The sequence below is a fragment of the Salvelinus fontinalis genome, chromosome 31 (genome assembly GCF_029448725.1).
Source record: "Salvelinus fontinalis isolate EN_2023a chromosome 31, ASM2944872v1, whole genome shotgun sequence".
Lineage (NCBI taxonomy): Eukaryota > Metazoa > Chordata > Actinopteri > Salmoniformes > Salmonidae > Salvelinus > Salvelinus fontinalis.
In genome coordinates this window covers 46,078,447-46,084,938 of record NC_074695.1, presented here as the reverse complement: position 1 = coordinate 46,084,938, position 6,492 = coordinate 46,078,447, and the positions used below count along the sequence as shown (strand labels likewise).

Below are 6,492 nucleotides of genomic sequence, written 5' to 3'. Positions count from 1 at the left end.
GACATCCACAAATTACTACATACCATATGAAACGTAACATGCTTGATGGCGTGTCTGCCCAGTTCTATTCTATCGGTAGAGGGGAGTAAACAAGGACAGGGGGAAGGAAAACGTTTTGTGGAATGAAATGCAGCCATGGTGTGCCAGCCCTGACTGCTCATCTAACTGCCTGACCTGCTCGCTCTCACTGCCCTCTGGAAGTCCAGTCAGCAGCAGCACACAGTAAACATCCACTACTGTGTGTGACCCATGGTGTGACCCCGGGCACAGAGGTCAAAAGTCAGCCCAAACACACACTGTTGTTTTTTTTAACCAAAAAATACATCGAAAAATCCTTTAGCGAGGGTGACAGAAGTGTCACTGAGAATTCCTGATTTCTTGCTCTGAAAATGTTGTTAAAATAGAAGTTGATAGCTGAGACCAAGTGTCTAACGGCAAATGCTAAGTGGAATCCTTGGGACGACCTTACCCTACCCTTACCTTAACTGTTTTACATGTAATCTTCAACGGGGACACGTCAGAGTTAGACGTCCCAAGGATTCCACCTAAGGCTCGTCCAACACGTACCAGTACTTGCATTTTTTATTGGAGTGTGTTTCTCGACATCCTAAAGGTTAAATGTGTGATGTTGATATTATAAGGGAAAATCCTGAAGTAAATTTGACATCACAATAACATCAGCACTGACCCCTGTAATGTTGTGATAAGTATGAGTATAGTGCATTGTTTAAATAAAACAATGCAGAATCAAGTTAAATTAAACACATTAAATCATAAATAAATACCATATTTCACAGTTATATAAATATTTCTTTAGTCCTATAATATGAACAAACTACATTTGGTAGGTGCTAAACAGTGAGGAAAAGGCATGGACGTCTTTCACTCCTCTTCCCTGGCAGACCTACAACCTGGTGGGCTTTTCCTCCCCACTGCCCTGTCCCTGGGTCTACAGGTAGACATCATACAGCTCCCTGAGGTGAATTATCAGCTCCTCTGTGTTCTGGCCTGTGAGGGCTGACACAGGGATCACCCTTTGGGCCATGTGGCCCCTGAGGGCGTCCATTTTCCCCCGAGCCCCAGGCAGGTCCATTTTGTTGGCCACGATAACATAGGGCCAGTGGGAGAGTCCGGCTCGTACTGGTCCAGCTCGAAACGCAGGTGCTGGAGCTGGGTCCAGGGTTCTGGGGAGGACAGGTCCAGGACAAGGAAGTGACAGGAAGCAGGAAGTGACAGCACTCAGCGTGGCGCAGGAAGGAGATCCCTAGGCCTCGGTTCAGATGGGCCCCATGGATGATACCAGGGATGTCAGCCACCAGACATTGGGGAAAGGGAGGGATGGTAAACTGCATGATCAACCTCTGTGCCCAACATAGTATACAACAGTAGGACAAACTCCATTACCTGCCACTTGCTCATGGTCCCTGTACTTAACAATGCCCACGTGGGGTTGAGGGTTGTGAAGGGGTAGGCAGCCACAGCAGGCCTGGCATTGGAGATGGCCCACAGCAGAGATGATGTCCCTGCATTGGGAAACCCAACCTGAAGTGGAAAAAACACACACTAACATGTAAATGTAAGAAAATGTTATACATTTCTGTGGTATCAAGTAACATCCCATTTATACGTCCACAATTTTATTGTAACCAGCCCACATTATCATAACATAGACCTAGTCGGAGGAGAGTGAGCCCCACTCCCATGTCTCACCAGTCCGGCATGGGCCACGGTACGCAGCTCCAGCTGGAGGACAACTCTCCTGGCCTCTCTCTCCCGGGGTGGCCATCATTGGGGCATGGCTCTCATTGGACAGAAAGCTCGGTTCCCCTTTTCCCCCGCCCCTCCAAACACAGCCACGTACTCCTGGCAATGCTGGGAGAGGTCTGCCATAGTCTCCCCTGCTCCTTCACCACCGTGGCCACTGGCACCTGCATGGATCCAAAACACCACACACAACATTCAGTTTGACCTTCACTTTATTATAGTCAGCATTACGGTATTTGGTATTAAAGTAATTCAAATCAATGTTCATACAAAAGCCCCTAATTCAAAGTAACACCCCGGCCGTAGCCATGAGTACTAACGCACAGCGATGTAGGTTGTGCTGGCGTTGCGTCCGTAGCAGTTCTTACAGCCTCCTGAGTGGCCCTCACCTCCTTTGTAAATGAGGGTGAACTGCGCCAGGCATTTCACCTGTCGTTCGACTGGCGCAAATAGCAGATAGACGGAAATAGGACTTGATGTAAGCATACGAAACCTTTCTCCAATGTCCTGGTTAAAATATCCCTGCCGATTAAAAATGTTCTTCAGCCTCATTCTATCATTGTTTCAAATTTTAGGCCAATTGTGGATTTCGTCGATCTGAATAGGTCAACGAAAGCTTCTCAGAAGATCAAGACTTTTTAACCAGATTATAAACAATGTATAACCAGGTCGGTTTGAGAAAAGTGCAACACTGTTGAGAGTGACCGTGTCTCTCACCCACTTTTGATGATGTTCCCTCCGTCCGGTCCACCCCACTCTTTCCGGGGCTCACTATGGAAGGTGCAGGCCCCTTTCCCACCTGCTCCAGCCAGTAGCTTCTCATTGCGGTGGTCCACAAAGTGGCGAGTCGAAATAGAGTGAGAGCTTAAAGGCATCTACCTGCATTCTAAAATCATATCCCACTTGCACCCTCTTGAAAACTTAACTAAGCTAATATCATTGTCACATCTTATAGTCTAATCAATATTTGCTTATCCTTATTTGAGTCAGTGTTCACTTCGTCAACAATAAGTGACTCAAATATTAATTACACACCTATTTTTCAGTGGCAATTGACGAGACTAGAACTGACTAAATTGACCCAGAAAAATATATATTTCAGTTGACTAAAACGAGACAAGACGAAATGATCTGTGACTAAAATCTCACTACTAAATGGACTGGACAAGAGTTTTTGGAGAGATTGAGAGCTTTGAGTGATAAGCACAATGAATATTGGCAGCACAGAAGCACAGCTCAGTTCTGTTAAGCAGTGTGAAGGACCCGCCACACACAGCCGAGCCTACATCAGCTTGTCAGCTGCGGGGGAGTAAGCGATGAGTGTGGGTGGGCAGACAGGCTGATAGGCTCCGCTTCGCCTCCGATCATACACATATTCAACGTAACTAACCAGTCACCACCAGCCTTCTAGTTAGATACCCTTTGCCTGGTTAAGAAACACAAGCTGCTTAACTAAATGAAAAACAATAGCAGCAGCATTAAGTTTAATAGTAAAATAACAGTCTAGCTATGTTTTTCTCTCCCTTGAGTATAGAAACGTTTTTGAATTTGTAGTCTCACTCAACCCTCACACTTTTCCCACTGCATTTCATAGACAGGTTCTGTAATTAACGTACTAGCCAGGTCTCCCTCTTTTCCTCAGAGAAAACGGCTTGATTCTAGGCATTACCGTTCAAAAGATATTATCCATAATACCAGCACTCACTTTTTTTCTTTCCATCGCGCATTGGTGAGCCGCATTTTACATTCATAAAGCATATCACGGCCCTTGCCAAGAGTGTGCAAAGCCGTCATCAAGGCAAAGGGACGCTATTTGAAGAATCTCAAACATAAAATATATTTAGATTTGTTTAACACTTTTTTGGTTACATGATTCCATATGTATTATTTCATAGTTTTGATGTCTTCACTATTATTCTACAATGTGGAAAATAGTAAAAATCAAGGAAAACCCTTGAATGAGTAGGTGTTCTAAAACTTTTGACCGGTAGTGTATGTTTGTCATATTTCTGCTGTTGGCAAGAAAATTGGATGTTACGCAGAAGAATACGTTGGTAGGACAAGTCTATGTATGTTTGTGTACATGGAAGACAGTGATTTATGTTTACTATAGGTTAATGAGGCAATACAAATGTGATGTGACTAAAAATGAAAGGGCATTTAGTTGACTAAAATGGCCCACTGTTTCTTATTCTGACATTAAATCGACCAAATCATTATTCAAATGACAAAAAATGCAACTAAGACAATGATATTTTAGTCAAAATGATTAAGACTAGACCACTTTTTTTTAATGCAAAAATGAACACTGATTTGAATGCATGAAGGAACAAGTAAGCCTTGTCCAGATTTCTCCAAAGTGCAGAAAAACTAGTGGATAGGCATTGTAACCTATCTAGCTATAGTATAATCGGAAAGCATTCAGACCGCATTACTTTTTTCACATTTTGTTACATTATAGCCTTATTCTAAAATTAATAAAATAGTTTTCCCCCCCTTCATGAATCTACACACAATACCCCATAACGATAAAGCAAAAACAGGTTTTTAGAAATTGTAGCAAACTTAATTTCAGTCAAAAGTTTGGACACATCTACCCATTCCATTTTTGTTTTACAATTTTCTACATTGTAGAATAAAAGTGAAGATATCAAAAATATGAAATAAAACATATGGAATCATGTAGTAACCAAAAAAGTGTTAAACAAATCAAAATATTCTTCAAAGTAGCCGCCTTGATGACAGCTTTGCACACTCTTGGCATTCTCTCAACCAGCTTCACCTGGAATGTATTTCAATTAACAGGTGTGCCTTCTTAAAAGTTCATTTGTGGAATTTATTTCCTATTTCCGTTTGAGCCAATCAGTTGTGTTGTGACAAGGTAGGGGGTATACAGAAGATAGCCCTATTTGGAAAAAGACCAAGTCCATATTATGGCAAGAACAACTCAAATAATCAAAGAGAAACGAGTCCATCATTACATGAAGCTCAGTCAAGTGCAAAGTTCCTTCAAGTGCAGTCTCAAAAACCATCCAGCGCTATGAAGAAACTGTCTCTCCCGAGGACCACCACAGGAAAGGAAGACCCAGAGTTACCTCTGCTGCAGAGGATAATTTCATTAGAGTTACCAGCCTCTGATTGCAGCCCAAATAAATGCTTCACAGAGTTCAAGTAACAGATACATCACAACATCAACTGTTCAGAAGAGACTGCATGAAATCAGGCTTTCAAGATCAAATTGCTGCAAAAAAAAACACTACTAAAGGGCACCAATAACAAGAAGAGACTTGCTTGGGCCAAGAAACCAGAGCAATGGACATTAGACCGGTGGAAATCTGTCCTTTGATCTGAGGAGTCCAATTTAGAGATTTTTGGTTCCAACCGCCGTGTCTTTGTAAGACGCAGAGTAGGTGAACGGATGATCTCCGCATGTGCGGTCCCCACCATGAAGCATGGAGGAGGAGGTGTGTTGTTTGTTTTGCTGGTGACACCGTCTGTGATTTATTTAGAATTCAAGGCACACTTAACCAGCATGGTTATCACAGCATTCTGCAGCGATACGCCATCCCATCTGGTTTGCACTTAGTGAGACTATCATTTGTTTTTCAACCTCCAGGCTGTGTAAGGGCTATTTGTCCAATAAAGAGAGTGATGGAGTGCTGCATCAGATTACCTGGCCTCCACAATCGCCTGACCTCAACCAAATTGAAATGGTTTGGGATGATTTGGACCTCAGAGTGAAGGAAAAGCAGCCAACAAGTGCTCAGCATATGTTGGAACTCCTTCTAGACTGTTGGAAAAGCATTCCAGGTGAAACTGGATGAGAGAATCACGGCCCTTGCCAAGAGTGTGCAAAGCTGTCATCAAGACAAAGGGTGGCTACTTTGAAGAATCTAAAATATATTTTGATTTGTTTAACACTTTTTTGGTTACTACATGATTCCATGTGTTATTTCATAGTTTTGATGTCTTCACTATTATTCTACAATGTAGACAATAGTAAAACAAAAATAATTTAAAAAAAAAACGTGAATGAGTAGGTGTCCAAACTTTTGACTGGTACTGTAAGTATTCAGACCCTTTACTCAGTACTTTATTGAAGCACCTTTGCCAGCGATTACAGCCTCGAGTCTTCTTGGCTATGACGCTACAAGCTTGGCACATCTGTATTTGGAGAGTTTCTCCTATTCTTTTCTGCAGATCCTCTCAAGCTCTTTCAGGTTGGATCAATGCGGCATCAATGTTTTGGTACCCTTCCCCAGATCTGTGACTCGAGACAATCCTGTCTCAGGGCTCTAAGGACAATTACTTGTACCTCATGGCTTGGTTTTTGCTCTGACATGCACTGTCAACTGTGGGACATTATATAGACAGGTGTGTGACTTTCCAAATCATGTCCAATCAATTGAATTTGGACTCAAATCAAGTTGTACAAACATCTGAAGGTTGTTCAATGGTAACAGGATGTACCTGAGCTGAATTTCGAGTCTCATAGCAAAGGGTCTGAATACTTACGTAAATAGGGTATGTTTTTTAAAATTGGTAATACATTCGCAAAAATTTCAAAAAACCTGTTGTCATTATGGGGTATTGTTAGTAGATTGATTGAGGAAAATGTTTTATTTAATCAATTTTAGAATAAGGCTATAACGTAACAAAATGTGGTCAAAGGGTCTGAATACTTTCGAAAGCACATTACTTGGCAATGTAAACAACCATGTTGTGCAG

The 6,492-nt window shown here is 42.2% G+C and overlaps 1 pseudogene; it reads right to left on the bottom strand.

Annotated features, from left to right (window-relative positions):
• Positions 1 to 949: 949 nt before the first annotated feature.
• On the bottom strand, positions 950 to 1,923 carry LOC129830391 (mitochondrial ribosome-associated GTPase 2-like; annotated as a pseudogene).
• Positions 1,924 to 6,492: the final 4,569 nt, after the last annotated feature.